This window comes from Anolis sagrei, chromosome 3 (assembly GCF_037176765.1).
Source record: "Anolis sagrei isolate rAnoSag1 chromosome 3, rAnoSag1.mat, whole genome shotgun sequence".
NCBI classification, from domain to species: Eukaryota; Metazoa; Chordata; class Lepidosauria; order Squamata; family Dactyloidae; genus Anolis; species Anolis sagrei.
The window spans coordinates 42340128-42361368 of NC_090023.1; the positions used below are offsets into that span (position 1 = coordinate 42340128).

A 21241-nucleotide genomic window follows, 5' to 3' on the forward strand; every position below is an offset into this window, starting at 1 on the left:
TAGGCAGATATGGATACGAGCCACATGCAATCTATCAAAATTTAGCAACTCAAAGAGAAAACACACACCAATTCTTGTTATCATGGTTAAATAAGATGACAGAGTCATAAGAACATAGGAAAGTCAATGGATGAGGAAAAGTTACTGTCATGTAATGCTGGCGTCAATACCAAGCATTTGATCACTATGTTTTACCACTGGAGTCCCGGGTGGCGCAATGGGTTAAACCCTTGTGCCAGCAAGACTGACGACCAACAGGTCAGAGGTCTGAATCCAGGGAGAGTGTGGATGAGCTCCCTCTGTCAGCTCCAGCTCCCCATGCAGGGACATGAGAGAAGCCTCCCACAAGGATGGTAAAACATCAAAACATCCGGGTGTCCCCAGGGCAATGTCCTTACAGATGGCCAATTCTCTCACACCAGAAGCAACTTGCAGTTTCTCAAGTCACTCCTGACACGAAAACAAAATCCGTTGGACTGCAACAAAGAAAAATAAAATTAAAAAGGCAAGAGGTGTCATGAGTACAACTGTTTGTATCTGCCTCCTCAAATCACAGGATGTTTACGAAATGGAAACAATGGTATCTAAATACCATTTATGCATATGACTTTCATCGATGGCTGTTTGTCAAGCGGCAAAGAGTACAGACCAGACCTTTCTGGATCTTGTGCCCTCCAGACTTTGTACTATCACTCCCACAAGCTGCATCAGTCTAAAAGTCTAAAGTCACTATATTTGAATATTGGTTTGAGAAAGAGAAATACATGCTACACAATGCTACAGATTATAGGCAAAATGCTTAGAACAGAGTTGATGATATGATAGCATTAGTTGCATTCCAGACTGCATTTTTAAGCAAGCTCCACTTGCTTTAAGTTGCACAGATGTTGCAGTTGGTTTAGCAAACTATTTGTAACCATATGATATCTGTTGTTGAATCACCTGTTGACTTGTGATGGTGCCATGAATTTCATAAACTTTTTAAGGCAAGGAATACTCATAACCAACATGGTAATAAAAATGTTGAAGATGTTCTACATCCTGAAGTATTTAGCCAAGATTTAATTCTTTTTGTAAAAATTGACAAGAACATCTGATTCGTTTGCAAATTTGCTTTAGTTTTCTTTTCTTTTTTATTTATGTATTTGTTAAAATAAGCATACAATATATATGTCTGTTGTGGACAATGTTATATTTTCATCGTGTTGCTAATTCACAAACATTTCTCATACAGTATCTTTATTTATGGAGTCTCTGATTTCTATCTGGGTAGGGCAGATAAGAGGATCATAAATTCAAAGTTGGTAATGAATTCCTCTTTGTCTACAGCAATGGTTCTCAGCCTGTGTCCCCAGGCTTTTTGGCTTAACAACTCCCAGAAATCCCAGCCAGTTTACTAGATGTTAGGATTTCTGGGAGTTGAAGACCAAAACATCTGGGGACCCACAGGTTGAGAACTACTGGTTTACAGCCTTATAGGAACCCTATAAGGATTTTTGCATCTAATTGAACTTTACTTTTATATTGAGGTGTGAGATTGCTGGCTGTCATTCTTTAACAAAATCCCCTCCTCTTAATAGCACAGTTATTTTATCCATTGTCAGCAATTCAGTGATGTATTTTTCCAATTCTTCTATATCAGGTACCTTTGTGGTTTTCCAGTGTCTGGCATATGCTATTTGTGCTGCTACTGTCATGTAGAATAAACATTTTCAAAATTTCCTTTCTAATTCTTCGTCTGGCATGTTCAAAAGAGACATTTGTGGCATCATTGAAAAGTTTGTATTTAGCATCTTTTCAAGATTTAAGTTGCTTGCTTTATTGCATGTCCACCACATGTGGCAAAATGTGTCTTTTTTGTTTATGCATTTCAAAAATATGAAGCGCTTCAGGAATTTGCATGTCATCCTTACACAGGGGCCATAATAATATTTTCTGTATCATTCCATTTTTAGTATATGTGCTGCCATTTTAATAAATAGAAGAATTATTTGTATACCAAATAATTGTTTTTAAATACATTTATTTATTATTTATTATAAGTAAATGTTTAATTTGTATATCTATTTTTTATATCTATATACTCAGGGTCACATAAAAACTTATTGGGTGAAAAGAGGTCACGAGTGCAAAACGTTTAAGAAGCTGTGGGCTAGAGTACCTGATATTCATTGGTGGTCTACCAATACAAGTAGTAACCAGAACTGACTCTGCTGAGCTTCCAGCATCAGAAGGGATCTGGCACCATTAAGATATTTAGGAAATGCTTATAGAGAGCTCCTGCTGTGAAAAGTACAAGGAGAAGCATGACTGTAGCTGTAGCTTTTTTTGGTGCAGAATCACAGAAATCACTATCAAGAGATTTTGAAAGCATGATGCTGTGCCTAGGGTAGCTGGTGATTATTTGATTTGGCCTGACAAGTCAAATGTAAATATTAGCAATTCAATTTTTCTGCTATGGTGCTTTTCTCTTATATCTTCACTTTCAAAATATTTTACAATGTTTTTTGAGTGATTTTCTTACAAATTCCTTTTTTGGCTTTTTATTTTATGTATAAATTGAGATCCCAAATATCCTAAAAACCACAGATTTTGTCTAAAATTGTAAACAAATGTAGGGTCAGCTCTGATTAGTACTTAAAGAGGAGACCACCATGGAATACTTGGTACTAGAGGTTATATTTCTGAGGAGGGTGCTGGAAAAGTATTCTTTGCTTAAGAAAACGCTCTGAAATTTATGGGGCTGCCATAGGATGATGGCTGACTTGAAGGCACATATACGCATGCACACACTGAAGTCCTATTTCGATGCTACTTGTTTTTTAACTATGGGATAGCTCTTAGTGTCCAGACTCATTGTTATTTTAATCCATTTTAAGGCTCTCAATCATTATCATTATAACATATATCTTTAACTTTTACACCCACGGGAATTCATGTGGATTACAGAGGATAAAACCCAATGCATATTCACATTTGTTTTGACTAGCAGACTCTTTTTCTGCAAAGTAACCAATACAATTTCTGCCTCCTAAAAATAGTTAGATGATGATTATAGTTGTTTGCCATATAGTCAACTTCAATTTATGGTAATCTTATGAATGAGAGACTCTAAGTCATCAACAGGTCTTACAAACTCATGTCTGTGGCTTCCTTGATTCAATTAATTCATCTGTAATATGGTCTTCTTATTTGCACTTTATAATTACACTTTACCTCTCTGGGTATTTTAGACTGTTTAATTAACTGCCTTTCATTTTATCAATCATTATATTACCACTTTTTTCAAAAAATGCTGTTTTTAAATTGTTTTAAATTGTTTTTAAATTGTGTTCGATTTTAGCCTGTTCTTGTAAGCCACTCCGAGCCCCAGGGGAGTGGCGGCATATAAGTTTGAATAATAAATAAATAAATAAATAAATAAATGATTCATGCAATCAAATAATATGTCCAAAGTATGACAGCCTCAGTTTAATCATTTAAAACACACTACCACTAATATTTCTACCTGAATAAAATGAATATCCCAAGGTAAGAAAACTGGTATAAATGCAGTTATATCTTGTCAAAAGTTAATGTTACACTAATAAAAATATAGTCTTTTACGAAGGAAATATTTCCCAGTGAAAGGCCATCAAGAAGAAAATGTATAATGTTTATTTTAGACCAATATACACAGTTCATTACGGACTGTCCTTAAACCAAAATGCATAAAAAGTGAGGTTGAAAACATTTCATTTTTAGCCAATGATAAGTATGATAGTGCCAGTAGTGTAGTGGATAAAACAAGGCAGAAACCTACTAATTATTCTCATGTGTAACCACAATGACATTACATGAAGGTTATTTAAAGTCTTGCGGGATTTGCGCTTGACTTGATAAAGCATATTTTACGAAGTACTTCATTGACAACTGTCTGAAAAATCTGTTCCAGAAAATGAAACATGCATTTTACAATCCCTCAAATGATTTATTGTCAGGCTATCCATGTCTGGTAAAATAATCAGTTTCCTTTATCATTTAGAGAAAATTGGCACCTGTGCCCTGGTAGAAGGTTTTTGCATTTGTTTTTTAGAAGATAAAAATATCCTAAGATCTGTTATTATGCTGGAAGGAAACTCAGCAAGAACATTTGCCATTTAGAGGATACCTCCCCCCTCCAAAAAAATATTAATAATCAAAATAGAAAAATCAAATACTTTGGCAAACCTTTTCTTAAAAGTTCTAACAGTTCTTCATTTAGAAAGTCCACAAGTAAATATTGTAGGCAAATACAAACTATCCAAGCCTTCTCCTATTTTCTTATTTTATGACAGAGTGTGGAAAATTTACTACTAATAATAAAACAACAACAACAACAACAACTTTATCTTTGTACCCCGTCTCCATCTCACCAAAGGGACTCAGGGCGGCTTATATATGGCACAATGTGCCTAGAACAATACATAAAGTAAACACACAATACAATACAGGATAAAACCATTAGCATATAAAACAAAGTTTAAGCTCAAAACGGCACCCAATAATGTACAATGAGAACTATTGTAAAACATGGCCAATTGTAAACAGGAACAAGTTTTAGCTAATAAACTAGGGCATGGAATGAAAGTGCAGTGCTGCAGCATTAATTGCGGACCATTGGGCCTAGACATTCTCAAAGGCTTGCTCAAATATCCAAGTCTTCAATTCCTTCTGAAAGGAGGATAGTGCGGAGGCCTGCCTAATCTCCCTAGGGAGGGTGTTCCAAAGCCGGGGGGCCACCACTAAGAAGGCCTTCTCCCTCGTCCCTGCCAACTGTGCTTGTGACGGTGGCAGGACCTCCCTGGTAGATCTTAATGCTCACACAGGAACATGGGGGGGGGGGGGGTTGCTGTCATGAAGATAGGCAGGGCCCAAGCTGTTTAGGGCTTTGTAGGTGATGACCTGCACTTTTAAATGGGACCGGAAACTTATTGGTGACCAGTGGGGCTGTTTTAATAGGGACATAATCCCTATATTTAGGTCCAATTAGACTACACTTCCTCAGCCACTGACTTTAAGCCTCTTTAGAAAAATGCATAGTTGCTTGAAAGATTAAAGGAAGAATTCTGGCGGTTCCTGCTACTTTCTCTCTTTGTGGGAAAGGCAAAAAAACAAGAAAACCATTGTGTGTGTGTGGGTATGGAACAATGTGGTTTAGGCATTATTATGCTATAGTTGTTGTGTACCTACAAGCCGTTTCCAACTTATGACAATCCTATCATGAGGTTGTCTTGATAAGATTTGTTCAAAGGGAGTTTGCCATTGGCCCGAGAGAGCATGACTTTCCCCAAGGTCACCGGGTTTTCATGCCCAAGCAAGTGTTTCTGATTTCTGTTCTACAGAGCTGTAGTCTAACATAGTACCTTCAGAGAAAGCATGGAAGACATCCCTTTCCTACTGGATTCATCCTTGGTTTTTCCACCTTCAGGAGGAAAGTCTGAAGGAAGATTCTCTGCATGTTTGTCTTAATAGGTCTAGAAGACCCAAAGACCTTGGTCTTGAAAGTTCTCATCAATCATGGTGAAGAATTTTCCTCAGCTCTTCTAGCTCGATGCAGGTAGGGTAGAGTGAACCTAGCAGGGACAATGTACATGAAGCTGTATCCCTTCCCAGGGATCATGTTTCAGTGGAGTTTGGGGAATAAGTGAACTCATCCATCTTCAGTTTATGACACTTTCAATGCTCAATGCTATGGAATCCTGGGATTTCTAGTTTTGGGAAGCATGATTTTATACATTGAGCCATAGCATTAATTCTACAGTGTAGATGAACTCATTTTCTTCACCTATTCATTTCCACATTGTTACTTAAAAGCTTGCACAATTTCTCTCCAAACATTTCCTTAAGTACTTTCTTTCAAAATAGTGCTTCAGTGTATATTTTCTATGTTTGAACTGTTCAGAGCTGTGTCACAACTTTAGAAGAAGTGTGAAATCTGGTGGCTAGCTAAGTTCTGATCTCCACATGACGCCATAAGGTGTGAAGATCTAATCCCTCAAGCTTCTCTAAAACAGCTATCCAGCTGGCTGCAACCACATCATTCCAGATATACGCAGAGGTTAAGGGCTGCCTGGCAGCTATAGAGTGATGTTCAGGGTTTGTTTCAGCAGAGGCTGCCAAGAATTACACAAACTGGTCATGCGAGGAAAGATTGTAGTTGCCATTCTGGTTGATTGCCTGGGTGAACCTGCTACTTCCCTCAGGTGAACAGCCAGGCAGAGACTGCTATTTTAGAATTGTTTATGCTAGTCATATGCAGAGCCAGGGAAAGTTACTCTAAGGTAAAGGTAAAGGTTTTCCCCTGACATTAAGTTCAGTTGTGTCTGACCCTGGGGTTGGTGCTCATCTCTATTTCTAAGCTGAAGAGCCAGCGTTGTCCATGGACACCTCCATGGTCATGTGGCCAGCATGACTGCATGGAGCACAATTACCTACCCGCCGGAGTGGTACCTATTGATCTACTCACATTTGCATGTTTTCGAACTGCTAGGTTTCGAACTGCTAGGTTGGCAGAAGCTGGGACTGACAATGGAAGTTCACTCTGCTCCCTGGTCAACAAGTTTAGCAGCTCAGTGGTTGAACCCACTGTGCCACCGGGGTTCCCTATTGGATGTAAACCTAAATGAATCAAGTGTTGAAAACAACTTGAAGGCATACAACAGCATCAACACATATTGAATTTACTTGATATAAAGTTCACAGTCATCCTTCATATCCACGTCATATCCACGCATCTATGGATTCAACCAGCCATGGCTTGAAACCTTGATCTTGCCATGTGTTGATCACTACACTGATGTGTAGACATGCCCTGCTGCAACTTTCCACAACTTCCTAGATCCTCCGTTTATTTATTTTTATTTATTTACCTTATTTATATCCCAACTTTCTCTACTCTGAGGGGGCTTACAATCACATCTCCATGGGGCCTTAAAACATACCACATTAGTTAAAACATAAGTTAAACATTGAAACATAATAAGCATAGTAAAATATACATTTCAATTAATCACATCATCCAGAGTCATAGTCTAAAGGCCAATCCATAGTCAAATTGCACATATTCCAGTTCTCTCTGGCATTCAAACAAGTTTTATATAAATATATATCAGTCCCATTGTATATCATGGGACTTCAGTACTCACAGATTTTGGTATCCATGGCAGATCAAGGAACTAAATCCAAGCATGTAGCCAAGAACCTCTATATAGTATAGATAAAGTACTCCGAACACAAGACATCATTATGAAAAAATAATGTGTTTTAATGTAATTGCTTATGTACAACACAGATTGGTTACATGGATTTTATATTATAAAACCCCCATAATAAATTAATAATGTACTATAAATAAATCTTAAATAGAGCCAGTGTGATAGAGTGGGCTGAGTGTTGGGCTAAAAGTCTAGGAGACAGGGTTTGAAGCCTCAATACAATCATGGAAACCATTGAGCAAGTTACTTTCTATAAGCTTTGGAGTAAGGCAACAGACAATGGGGAAAATGCTCTAAAGAAATATCCAGATAACTTGGGAGATTCACAACAACAACTTATTGTTAAATGCACCTTCTGCTTTTGGTGTTGGCTTTTAAAATAAGGCAGATTGTTCACACAGGACAAAATACTGATTATGAGAAAACAAATTCATGTATGGTTAGAAGACTTAGCAGTGGTTCTCAACCTGGGGTCCCCAGATGTTTTTGGCCTTCAACTCCCAGAAATCCTAACAGCTGGTAAAGTGGCTGGGATTTCTGGGAGTTGTAGGCCAAAAACATCTGGGGACCCTAGGTTGAGAACCACTGACTTAGAGAAATCAATCACATCCAGTCCAGTGAGGTGGGGACAGAATGGCATAAGAAGCAATTAGAAAGTAGCTAAGAATTTGACTCGAAGGACATAGAACTGAGTCATAAACACTGACAAATACATGGCTGAGAAGAATGGGGAAAGCAAGGGAATTGTAGCACGTGAGTTTCCACATAGCAAGGAGCACTAGAAATTGAAGGCACAAGAGAAGAGTGTAGTACAAGAAAACAGAGGCAACCAAGGAGCTCCTAAAGACCAAAACTCAATGCAGTGAATCAAAATGTCATCTTTTACTAATTCAGCAAGTACCCTTAGGCTTTGGTAACCACAGAAAGTATATTAAATAATACTTTTAAAATGCAACTTAACATTACATTTTTCAGAATGTAAATGTTTTTTAAAAAAGAAAAGGCTTCTGCTGAAATGAAGCATCAGCTTCAATATTCACTGTCAACTCCACCATCTGTGTCTCATCTGCCTCATCTCAATTAATGTGTGCCTTGGGAGTCAGGCAGAATTATCAGCGTGGTTTTAAAATGCTCTGCAAACAAGTTACGAAATTTTAAATGCATGAAGTATGAATGAATATGTCCCAGAGCACACTACTAATGTACATCGAATTATTGCCCTTTTGGCCAATGAGCAGTTCTAGCTTAAGAATCACGTAATTTATTGAGTCTAAAGACAACTGATTGGCTAAAGCAACGTGAAGGGGTCACTTCGGTATTAAGTAGTATAATGTACACAACAGACAACTTTTGAACTACAATAAGCTACTCATCCAAGAAACACAGCATGAATGAAGAACATACTTTGCTTGACCTAGGATGCAACAGTTTTTTTTACATAATTCATCCAATGGAGTCAGAAAGTTGCTTTGAGACTTGTACTGTAAGTGGAACAGCAGAAACACTGCACACCAGGATAAAGCATATCATGTCTGTCTGTATTCACCTGGGGTGGGGGAGAGATAATAAAACAACATTACTCATTTCTTGGAAGGATTCCTATTTTCTTTTTTAAGCCCATAGCTCGCTCTCTGCACAGTGGGATATTTACTCTCCTTCAGTCAAGAGGAATGTTACAAGCGCTATCTGCAGTCATGTCATCATACTCCAGCTAATAAAAAGGAAGATAACTAGCAAATACTTTGGCTTTAATGTTACAGAAAGAGGAGAGGGAGAGGGAGAATTCAGGCAAGCAACTGTAAAAATAGGCTAATCAAAAACCCAAGTATGGGACAGATATGGATAGTTAGAAGCTTGGGACATCAGTGAATGGAAACTGGACTTTGATGGCAATTTAACCTATTTAGGTCGGGCAAATGTATTTATTTATTACTGATCTGATTAATTTATGACCTGGCTTTCTACTGACAAGGGAAGGAATGTGGTTTACAATTTTTCCCACATGAATTTTGTTGTTTATTTGTTCAGTCACTCTGACTCTTTGTGACCTCATAGATCAGCCCATGCCAGTGCTCCCTGTCGGCCATCACCACCCCCAGCTCCTTCAAGGTCAAGCCAGTCATTTCAAGGATAACATCCATCCATTTTGCCCTGAGTCCGCCCCTCTTCCCTTTTCCTTCCATTTTCCCCAGCATCATTATCTTCTCTAAGCTTTCCTATCTTCTCATTATGTGGACAAAGTACTTCATCTTTGCCTCTATCCTTCCCTCCAGTGAGCAGTTGGGCTTTATTTCCTGGAGTATAGACTGGTTGGATCTTCTTGCGGTCCAAGGCACTCTCAGAATTTTCCTCCAACACCACAGTTTCAAAGCATCTATCTTCCTTCACTCAGTCTTCCTAATGGTCCAACTCTCACATCCATGCTTTAACGATGCAGATCTTCATTGCCACATGAATATAACATAGAAAAGGCACAGCCACAAACTTTGTTGTTGTTTGCTTTCAAGTCAACTTCAGTTTATAGTGATGTTAGGAATGAGAGACCTCTAAGATGAGTGGTCTTGCCTGCACTATGGTCTCCCATTTCCTACTGCTTTACACTTTTCCAGTCATTATCATCCATTCCAATGAGTACATTGTCTCATGAAATCTCCTAAGCACAACAGCCTCAGTTTAGTCATCTTGGCTTCTAGAGAGAGTGTTAGCTTGGTTTGCTCTAAGAGTCATTATTTGTCTGTTTTGTAGTCAATTGTATCTGTTTAACTCTTCTTCAGCACCACATTTTAAATGAATTTATTTTCTTCCTGCTCACTTTCTTTGCTGCCCAACTTTCTCAATCATATACAGAAAGCCTACTAAATTATAACCACTTGCTATCTTTTCCTTCCTACTATGATTTAAGTAAGAGAGCTCAGTGAGGAAGCACTGAGGGGGTGGAAATCTGAATGTATTATGGGTATAGTTGACTTCTGACCCTTCAGAGCAGAATTTTATCAGCAGATATTGGCCCAGCAATGCTTTCAGGACACCTCCTCAAAGTATTTAGTAGAAGAACAAAACCCTTCTTCTGGGACCTTATCTGCACGGTATCCCAGGTGGCCTCAAACAAGCTGGCGTTCTTCCTCCAGTTCATACAGAAAGGTCAGACTGACTAGGCTGAGTCTTACTTCAATCATGTGTTCACAGGGAAGCATCTAGCAAAAAGTAGTAGACTAACTCACAAGGTACAGAACAAGCTTTGTGCCATGTCTAGATCCATCCTTGAAGCAAATGAAAGAGTTGACACACAGGAAGAACAGGCAGGCCACCTGAGGCAGTTGCTTCATTCTGCCATCTGCTAAAGCCAGCCCTGAACATTGAGAGTACACGTTGCACTAAAAAGAATGCAGCAAAAATCTAAAACCATTACCATATTCAAAATAACACATTGTAAGTTAGGAGCTTGCATTATAAATTGTTTAATAAATAATTTGAAAGCAAGAAAAATACAGAAAAGTGGATAAAATAATAATTTGAAGGGCAAGTTTTCAAAAGTGATAGTAAAGCATATTACTCAGGAAGAATTTATTTCTGCAGTTGTATTCCTATCATCAATTTGATTTAAAAAGTTTTAAAGCCCTCTAGTGGACTTCAAGGATCCTACAACTTCAACAACTAGTCTTCATATGTTCAGTGGGTGGTTGCTTTAGTAGAATTTGATTTCTTCCTGAACCCACATCTGAACTATTTGGACACATTTTAAATGTTAGACGTTCCCATCTAGGGTCTCTCCTGATTTCAAGAGACACCAGAATTCAAGAATGTTCTCTAATGTTCAGTTCTACATGAATGAACAGCAGATATGGGGAAATAGATTAGATTTTCTTCCATTCCCCATTAAAAATAGTTTTAGGATATTGATAGGGCAAAATACCGGTGAAAATTATCCTCTTGGAGGTTGAAAATAAAGGCAGATGCTAAAATGGTTATGAATGAAGTGAAAATTCTCGCACGCCACGATTCTGAAAATGGACATTACTTTAGAAAACACCTCTCCGCTGTGCTTGCTCTGCTTTAAGCTAACTGCTCTTCATGGTTTTCAAATATAACAAACCAAGGAATACCCCAAAGTCTGGGATGCTGTAAGTTTTTCAGGCTGTGTGGCCATGTTCCAGAAGCATTTTATCCTGACGTATCACCTGCATCTATGGCAGGCAAAACGTCAGGAGAGAATGCTTCTGGAACATGGCCATACAGCCTGAAAAACTTACAGCGACCCAGTGATTTTGGCCATGAAAGCCTTCGACAATACACCCCAAAGTTTCTTTCTGACATTAGAAGTCAGTGTTCCCTTACCCCAAGTATCATTGTTCAAGAACCATTCATTTTGGGCCCTCTTCTTTCTTCTTTGGGATGTCATATCTTGACATTATCTTTGAGTTTTACTGGGATTTTCAACTGACTGGGTTGGGGACTGGGATAACAGGCCTATATCTATTTATTTATTTATGACATTTATATGCCGCCATTCTCACCCAAAGAGGACTCAGAGCGGCTTACAATATATATATATTATATTATTAGCCTAGTACAATATCAGTATTATATATTACCATATTTTACTATACCATTATATTGTAATATTATTAGTAATATTACATGTAATATAAAATATATAATTATAATATTGTATTATTATTATTATTAGTATATTGTATTACATTATAATATTATACACACACACACACATATTATATTATATTATATTATGTTATTAGTATCTTTGTCTTTATACCCCATCCTGATTGGACATCAAGTGGACAACAGAAGGCAGGTTTCATCTTCTGCCTCTATCCAGACACTAAATTATGTTTTTAGATAATGGTTTATTCTCTAACTCTTGAATAAACAAACCATAATTCTGTAAGCGTTGGCACTGAAGAGATGTACATGGTTCCTATCTCCTCCTTATGAAGGAAGGCCAATGTGGCCAATGATGTAGAGGGCCAATATGATCTATGTAGCAGCCTATGTGCACTGTGGCTTTTTATTCTTTTTCTAATTTTCTAATTTGATTCTGTTTTTTAAAAACACTTCAACAAGTTGAGGAACATATAAATCTTCAGATGACAGATACTTGGCATGAGATTAATATTAAACCATTTCAATAGTATTTCCACCACAGCATTAACATCTTTCCTGATTCATGCAATGCAGCAAGTCAGGAAAGTTCAATATCAGCATTCCCACAGAATTGGTTATGATCTCATAAGGTAACTCAGGAGCCATGCACTTTCCTTGGGTCTTTCTGAAATGCTTGAGGGCATTGTCATGTGGATATATGGCAAATATACTGTTGCCTAAACATGTTTTTGATTCCTGAGTAGTGATGGAAGAATAGCAGCTCCTTTTGAGGTTTCAAGTTAATACCAAGCGGGTTTGCTTTTTCCAATTGTGGGGGAAAGGGCTGTTCTGGTAAATATGTCACAGAGGTGCCGGTTTGCATTTACCAAGTGCTACATTACATTTCCAAAACATATCCTTTCTTTCCTATAAAATATGGTATATACTTGTTTATAATTCAACCTCACATATGAATTTTGATATGACCCATGAATAAGTCAAGGGTCATTCCACAGAGAGATTTGCTTTAGGGTTGCCATAAGTTGGAAATGACTTCAAGACACACATGAGCAAGCAGTATGTGTATTCATATTCCTTATTGACTTATCCCACACCCTTTCTCAGGGGTTTCTTAGGCAATGAATACTTAGACATGGCTATAACCTCTCTTAAAATGGTTGTGGACAGACTGCAACGAATCCTTTAGCAATTTTCAGATTTTCTGAGTCAGGTATTGGTTTTCCTTTCACTCTTGCCAACCCACAGTGATTTCACTGAAACCAGGGTCACATTTGTTATGACTCTAGATTTACAACTAGTGTGCATGGGCATTCAGATTGCATTAAAAAAAGAGAAATCAACTTCATTGCATATCAGATTATGACAACGTACACACAGCCTGGTTTGAGGTCTGCTGCAAATTTATGCTTCAGAATGTTCACTGCAGCAGTTCAGTCTTCCTTATGGTCACTTGGAACCAATCAGCTTCATGCCCCCCCCCCCAACATTTTTGAGCCTCTCCCCCACTTACTGCAGCAGAAATCCGGTATTACTCATGAGGAGTGGGCAGATGCGTTTGGGGCTTTCCTAAAGAGGATTTGAGTTTACTGATGCATGAGGCTACTTAAGCATCCACTTCCACCACAGCTAGTTGGTATATGATTGACTGGTGGTTGGTGTGTGGAAAGAAAGACACCAGGATAATGCCAAAATGTTTTTAGTGTTGTTAAATTAGGTCTTCTTTCCATCACTATTATGACTGTTTATGTGTGTAACTTCAAATTGCCCATCAACATGTGGTGATCTCATGAATTCCATAAATTTTCTCAGGCAAGGAATACTAGGATGTGATTTGGCCAGTTCCTTCCACTGAAATATAACCAAACAGTGCCTGGTATTCATTGGTGACTAACCAGGACTAACCCTGCTTGGCTTTTAAAATCAAACAGGATCTGGTGCCTTTAGGATATTTAGGCCTTTGTGGCTATGTTACCTATAGCAATATTATTTCCACTAGTTGCTTATGGTACAAACTATAATATACCGATGTCTGGTGTATCAATACCACACAGGCATGTAGCCGGGGGGGGGGGGGGGGGGGTTAACCCCCCCCCCCAAATTCTCATGGTGGTCTGCGAAAAGGCGTTACTGGTACATTATTTAGACTGTTATGTTTATTCATATCATGATCTGATCACCATGCTCAATATATCTCATATGCATGGGGGTATTGGAGTAACGATACAAAAGGTTTGCTAGGGTAGACCCTCTTTCACTCAGACTCAGTCCCGTCCCCCCCGAATCAAACTCACTCCCCCCCCCCCCGAATCGAAATCCTGGCTACGGGCCTGATACCACAGAACTGGCCTATAAACAAAAAAAGGTTTGCCTAGTTACAGTTGCCTTTTTCTTCCAATGTGAATGTAAGAGATAACTGATTTCAAATTGGTTTTAACCAACCATTTTGCAAAGAGGAGAAAAAGCCCATGCTACAGACCTTTTCACATATGATGACCATGGAGCAGGAGACACACTTATATGGCTACTTCTCGTGCTACATACATCAAGAAGGAGGATCCTATACCATTCCACGTTTACTGAGAAATGATTTTTAGTGTGGAGGACTTACAAAGTATGGGTTCATGTTCTACTTCTCGGGTTTTGTAGGAGAGAACATTCAACAACACAAGAAATACATGATTTAGAGCATTCTGTATGGGCCCACTATGGAGTTGAAGTAAGCTACCAAGTATGGGATGCTTCACTGGAAACACCTGGGAACCATATTGTAATGTGCATAAAGCTCACACATAACATTAACCGGGGGTGGGGGGGGGGAGCAAAAGGAACGGACTTCTTTAAAAAGAAATGCCTTGGGACAAATGGAGAAGAAGCTAAAAAGCAAGTTCCAGTTTCTTGTGACCACTGAAAACTGTGAAATTAGATCCCTAGTGCAGGCAAGATGAAAGTGACATACCATTCAATAGTGGGGCTCTTTTACCCCTCTGGACAATCAGCATTCTTCTTCTGTATCCATGGAGCCACTCGCTAAAAATAGTTTTGTTTAGCCACAGAAACAAGTGCTGGGAGCTCAGACTGCAAAATATTGTTCAACAAAGTGTTATTCAAACAAACTAAGGAATGTCTATCATAACATAACTCCCGGAGTATTTGAGGAAAGGAGTTTTGATTCTGCTGATAGCCAGATGATGCCATTGAGTCTCCCTGACAAACATGAAGCTATAAAAATGATGAAATGGCACGTTTAACATATTAACATTATTGTCTTCATTCTACAGAAATACAATAATGTCAGTGTTGACCTTCAGTGCTGGAAATGGGCTGATCTTGTCATATGCAGTGCTTATTAACAGGTCTTAGTACTTGTTGGACTAATAAAACTGGAGGCTTCCTTGCAAGAAATATGTTCCTCATTACAAAACCCTTTTCTCCTCATCCTAGGATGGTATTGTGCTAAAGGCATCATCAAAATCTCTGAACAAGCCAAACAGTGAAATTTGATCTATGATGAAGTGAGAAAGGCTGAGACGAGGTTGAAACTCTAACCTTCTTTGATATCCTCTAATGGCTGGGAAATTAAACTTGTTCTGAAGATTTCCTTTCTAGCCACTTCACTCTTGCTTTTTGAAGTGTCAACGCAATTTTACACAGGACCTAATATTCAACTTCTGTTTAAGAGATGATATTACTGAATAATATAGTATCTGACATCTTGCATTTTCATTGAGACAACCCTCTCCATCTTGAAAAGAAATGCTATTGTTTTGTAGGTTATGTTCTATAGTAAATATCAAAACAGAAGTACATGAAATGTTGTTGAAAGAAAATTGGAGGATGATGGGTGGAGGTAGGAAGAATTGCTTTGAGCTTAATGTTCCCAATCCCAATCTTAGCTCAGCCAAGGACTCACTGGGTGGCCTCCAGCAAGCTGTTATTTCCCACCCCCGCACTGTCTAAGACATGAACTGACACTTCACAGGAATTCTGTCTCATTCTCTGTTATTCAGTAATGTGGCCAGTTGGGCAATTCAGATTGTTTTGCTAAATAAAAGGTTGTATGAGGCTAACATTTAAAATCATGCTATTAGGAATACTCCTTCACTGACCACTGTACCATAGTAGTGTAAAACATAGAAGAACCATCATGAGAATGACAGAATGTTAGACCTAAATTAGTCATACTCAAGGGAAATACACTTAAATTAGTGGGACCTAAGTTAGACATTGACTGAATTAAGACTCATTCATTTAAAGCAGATTATTAGCTCAAACTAGAGGAGATCTACTAATATAATGCAGTTTTCATAAGTGTTGACAAGCCATTCAAGAATGTTTTCAGCCAGTGTCCTCTAGTTGTGCCTGGCATTTAGATTTAATTCATTGTTTTCAATCAGTCTACTCTAGTATGACAAAGTCCAGACTCACCTCTAAATTTATTGCATCCAAGATCTAGAGAGAATTAAGATCTAAATCAAAAGTGGGCAAGCTTTGACCTTCTTGATATCTGGGAACATCAACAAGTGGAAGCCCCAGCCATTACATAGCTAATTGTAAGGTATTATAGGAATTGTAGTCCTAAAGAGCTTGAGTATCAAAGCTTCCCAATCCCTGAATGGTTCTAGAAATAAATGTTAAAAATCAGAGCTAGGGAGAGCCAGGAATCAAACCCAAGGAACTCAATAGGTCTGGAATTTGAAAGGGCTAGTTTCACATCCAACTTGGAAACAGATACATGATCCAAACAAAGGAGAAGGCAGAGGTTGTAGACAGAGAAGGCAAGAGTGTGATAAAATGCAATAGAACCTATTTCATCTTTAAAACCACAAATGAGAGAGTGAGGATGTTTTTCAAAAGGTTGGATCATCAACCAAGTGTATGTTAAACTGAAATTTCAAGAGATTTACCAACTCTTAGAAGCTGTAGTAATTCCTGACCAAACCGAGAAAGCCCTAGTAACATAAAAGCTGGTAGATTCTGGATTTGATTATAATAATGCTTTATAACGCTTTATTTATAACCCGCTCTATCTCCAATGGGTAACAAAAGTGGCAAACATTCAATGCAAGAAACAGACAAACAACAAGTCAAATGAAAACAACAACAACAATCTTTATTTATACCCCACCACCATCTCCCCAAAGGAGAATCGGAGCGGCTAACATGAGGCCAAGCCCAAAGATACAACATAGCAAAATAAAATACAACATGCAAACAACAAAAAACACATCACAATAAAATGCATACAGGAGCAAAACAGAGTAAACAAAGCATTGTAACATAATATAAAATCAAACACAATGGGCGGGCCAAATGGACAAGGTAAAATGATAAAACCCTAGATGAAGTAGAAATAGAAGAAGTGTATTTGGGAGTAGCCCAAAAGGATGAACAGTGGGGTTAGGCTTTCAGTTTAGGATGTGGGAAAGTGCATCATAGGGGCAACGCTGTAGATGGGACAAACAGAAATGGGATAGATGGCCACTCTCCAAAAGCACATCGGAAAAAGCCAAATTTTTAGATCTTTCTTAAAGGCTGCTAGGGCAGGTAAAACAATCTCAATACAACTTGGAAAACTAACTGAAAAATAACCAAAGATTGAACATAAATAAACATAATATAACACATAGATTCATACAAATTAAGCTAAATGCATTAAAAGCATAAGATAGTTTACGACATACCAAGATTTCTAAAGCCTATTATTTTGGAGAAAGACCCAAGTGGAAATCCTTCCTTTTTAATTCAGTGATTTTATAATTCTATGACCAACCTGTGGCTGTAAAACCAAAACATAGCCTCTTGAGTGTAGTCCAAGGCCATAAAGAAACTTTTCACCTGGGGTGACAGGATACCAGAGAGTGACCTTGAAAAAGAGTGGTCATCCCTGTAAGAAGCATTCCATCCTGTTCTTAAAGAACTGTAAAGCCAGTTTAAACTGGGCCTGTGTCTGTGTGTTGGCCCAGAATTTACTATATGTGTGTTCAGCATTACACTCCTTTAAATCCTTTGCAGTATCATGAGGCTGGTGACCCACACTCACATGATTGCATAATATTCTAAGTGAGCCACCTTCAGCAGCTTTGGATCAAACCCAACGCATCTGCTCTTCTCTGTACAAGCAAGGAAGAAAGTGACCACGCCACTGGTGACCACGCAATGAGGAAAGCCTTCTAAGCTGTGATAAGAGCCAAATCTGAGGTGAATACAGCTGCAGCCTTCTCCTTCCTCATAAATAACCCAGAACTTGTAATCATTTCCTTGAATAGAACCCCCAACCACATTCAAGTTCTCCAACACAGCCACAAATTCCTCAATCTTGGTTTTTTCAATGAACAAGAAGTCATCATCTACCCAAAGGTAGTATTTTGTTGTGACCTGAGAGATGGTAAGATTTCTTCCTGCAAACCAACCCTTTGCAAATGGCATGATGAAATATTCGACATTAAGGTTCTTCAATCTTCTCAGGATGTTCACTGTCATCTGCCACAATGATCGTTCTACCTGGATAAAATTTCCTGATGCTATTGATCAGGATCCGCATCTTGTGATAACAGAAAAACAGTCTTAGTTGTGATGGTCACTAAATTACGGATATTGTTAAACAGCTTCGGCATGTATGACTGCCGGATAGTCACAGGAAACCTCACATGGTGATTCCCCCATTGTAAAGTTCACAAAATCCACTGCATCTAGTAAGTACTCTGTATTAGTGTATGCAATGTGCTTCAAGATGTGCTTTAGCAGGTTCACATAAGTAGTAGAGACTACAAGTTTTTTCTTCCCTTGCCCATTCATGTATTGGGGAACATCGGCAAGTGTGTCTAAAGTACCAAAGGATGCCTCTAGGGCAGGGGTCCTCAAACCTTTTAAACAGAGGGCCAGGTCACGGTCCCCCAAACTATTGGGGGGCCGGATTATAATTTGAAAAAAAATGAACGAATTCCTATGCACACAACACATATCTTATTTGTAGTGCAAAAGACACTTAAAAACAATACAATAATTAAAATGAAGAACAATTTTAACAAATATAAACTTATTAGTATTTCAATGGGAAGTGTGGGCCTACTTTTGGCTGATGAGATAGAATTGTTGTTGTTGTGTTCTTTCAAGTTATTTCAGACTTAGGTTGACCCTGAGCGAGGGCCGGGTAAATGACCTTGGAGGGCCGCATTCGGCCCCCGGGCCTTAGTTTGAGGACCCCTGCTCTAGGGTCACCTTCTGTTTCTCAGTCTTTTCTCCATGGAAACTAAACCCTGGGATTATGATGGTGTGCAAAGGCATCACTTCAGTTCTTTGAATGGGGCAGCTTAAAGGGACGTTTGGCTGAGCAACAAGGAAATCTTAAATTCTTTCTCATGTTTTTTTTGTGAGTGAAGCAAGTTTGTCCTTGTCAATATAATTATCCAATTGATAGACCTGCAGTTTGTTCTTCGTGACACATTCACAGTAATTCTTTGGACCTAGCCAAATGCCATTATACAGGAACATGGATTTGTTTTTTCTCTTATGGAAAAAGCTTAATGGGAGGTGAGGCTTCTAAAAATTCCCACCCTGTCTTGGTTTGCCTGGATCCCTCCTTGTAGACGAAAAGGTAAGTCAGAATAGACAGGCAGTCCATAAAAATACTTGTATTTCCAGAATATTTGAAGGATCCTAGTATGCCCATTCTCCATCTTTGAGAAGCTTCCCTTTGGGTAGAGCAAATACCAATTCAGTCCAACCACACAGGTGTATTTAGGCTCTGGACCACATTCTCACATTAGGGGCGGAAAGGCACTATGGCCATAATTGCGAGTTCCAATCCTTTTGTATTACAGCAGAACTGGCCTCTATCTGTCAAAAGACCTTTAACTATTGTCAACTTGCACATTTATATTGATAGATCCCCATGTAATGTGTAACAAAGTTTTACCACATAAATAAACCCTAATATAAATATTTAAGTTTAGAATCAGGCTGCTGTTGTACTTTTCTTACCAGATCTCCATGTTTCACTCTAAATGCTGAAATTCTTGGGGGGGGGGGGGAGAAGTTTATTCTGCTTTCTCATTCAGCTCATAGCCAAATATGGTGGAGTTTTGCAACATCTAAAGTGACGCAGTAGGAACCTTAATAAAACCCATCAAATTGGTTTTAAAAAGATGCCTCCAAATAGCTTGCCAAGACTTAAGATTCTGAAAGGTTTGGAGTTGGCAATGCTGAGCCAAGTGCCTTTGCAACCTATTGTCAATATAAAATTAATAAGACCAGCTTCAAATGGCAAAATGATAATCTCCAGGAGGTGTCACGAGAGATTACCTTATTTTGGATGTAATAGCCTATGACAATTGAGTTACTCATTTGTTTGTTTTAAATATGGAACCAATAATGTTCATGGCAGTTTGGCGAAAAAACAAAATTCACAGTCAGATACCCAAGAATTTATAATTTAAGTAATAGTACAAGGAGGAAGTACAGAGAGAAAGCAAGAAAATGGGGTGAATATATATAGCTAGTCCCCGAGTTACAAACATCCAACTTGCAAACATCTCATAGTTAAGAACAAGGGTAAGACAACAGGAAATGAAAGAAATCCACCCCTTGAAAGGGAAATTCACTCCTGAAACAGTTCTCATAGGGGAAAAGTGTCTCAATTGAAGCTTTATCACCAATCCTTGTTCCCACAACAAGCCAAATTTTTCAAAATCCAAATCTCACAGGGACAGAAAGTGAGGAGAAATCTCCTGAACAGGGACACAGACAGCAAAACACCATAGGGATGTTAATCTTTCCCTATACTATCCAAAGATAGATAGATAAGTATTTACACTTAAAATGTACCTGTTCTGACTTACAAACAAATTCAACTTAAGAGCAAACCTACAGAACCTATCTTGTTCGTAACTTGGGGACTGCCTGTACAAGTGAAGCTACATATACTTAATTTTATTTGAGGATAAGGACTCAAATATGGTTGGAAATGGGAGCTCTCCAGTTGTTTGCAACTCCAGTATAACTCAATTTTGGCTATATTTGCTAGGGTTACAGTCTGACAAACTTTGAAAGGTCACACTCGACCCACGCTACCCTTCAGTTGCAAGGAAGACTAAAAGTATTTTCTTCAAAGGTAGGTTTTGAAGATGCATTTCCATAGAGGAAAAAAGAGATGGCACAACTTATTTCCTAATTTACAACTGAAATGTTTCAAGTAAACAAGATGCAGACACAGGAAGATCAATGTGGATTTTTAAAAAGTAATTTAGGCAAAACTATTGCTATTACATATTAATTAGCAGATTTCTAGGCAACATCATAACATTAAGTTTCAATTCAAATAATGTTTTCTGTTATTTTTACTTGATAGCTCAAATCAGACACATTTAAACTATTGTCTGAATGCA

General features: G+C 38.3%; 1 protein-coding gene, 1 non-coding gene and 1 pseudogene across 3 annotated transcripts in view; all 3 read right to left on the minus strand.

Annotated features, from left to right (window-relative positions):
* The window catches only part of CMSS1 (cms1 ribosomal small subunit homolog), a 236391-nt gene that overhangs the window by 63641 nt on the left and 151509 nt on the right, over nt 1-21241 (minus strand). The window lies entirely within an intron of this gene.
* LOC132772424 (U6 spliceosomal RNA) lies at nt 1873-1978 on the minus strand. Its single transcript, XR_009631164.2, has one exon. It is a non-coding gene; the product is annotated as a U6 spliceosomal RNA (small nuclear RNA).
* The window catches only part of LOC132770042 (beta-1,4 N-acetylgalactosaminyltransferase 2 pseudogene), a 40857-nt pseudogene continuing 37251 nt past the window's right edge, over nt 17636-21241 (minus strand).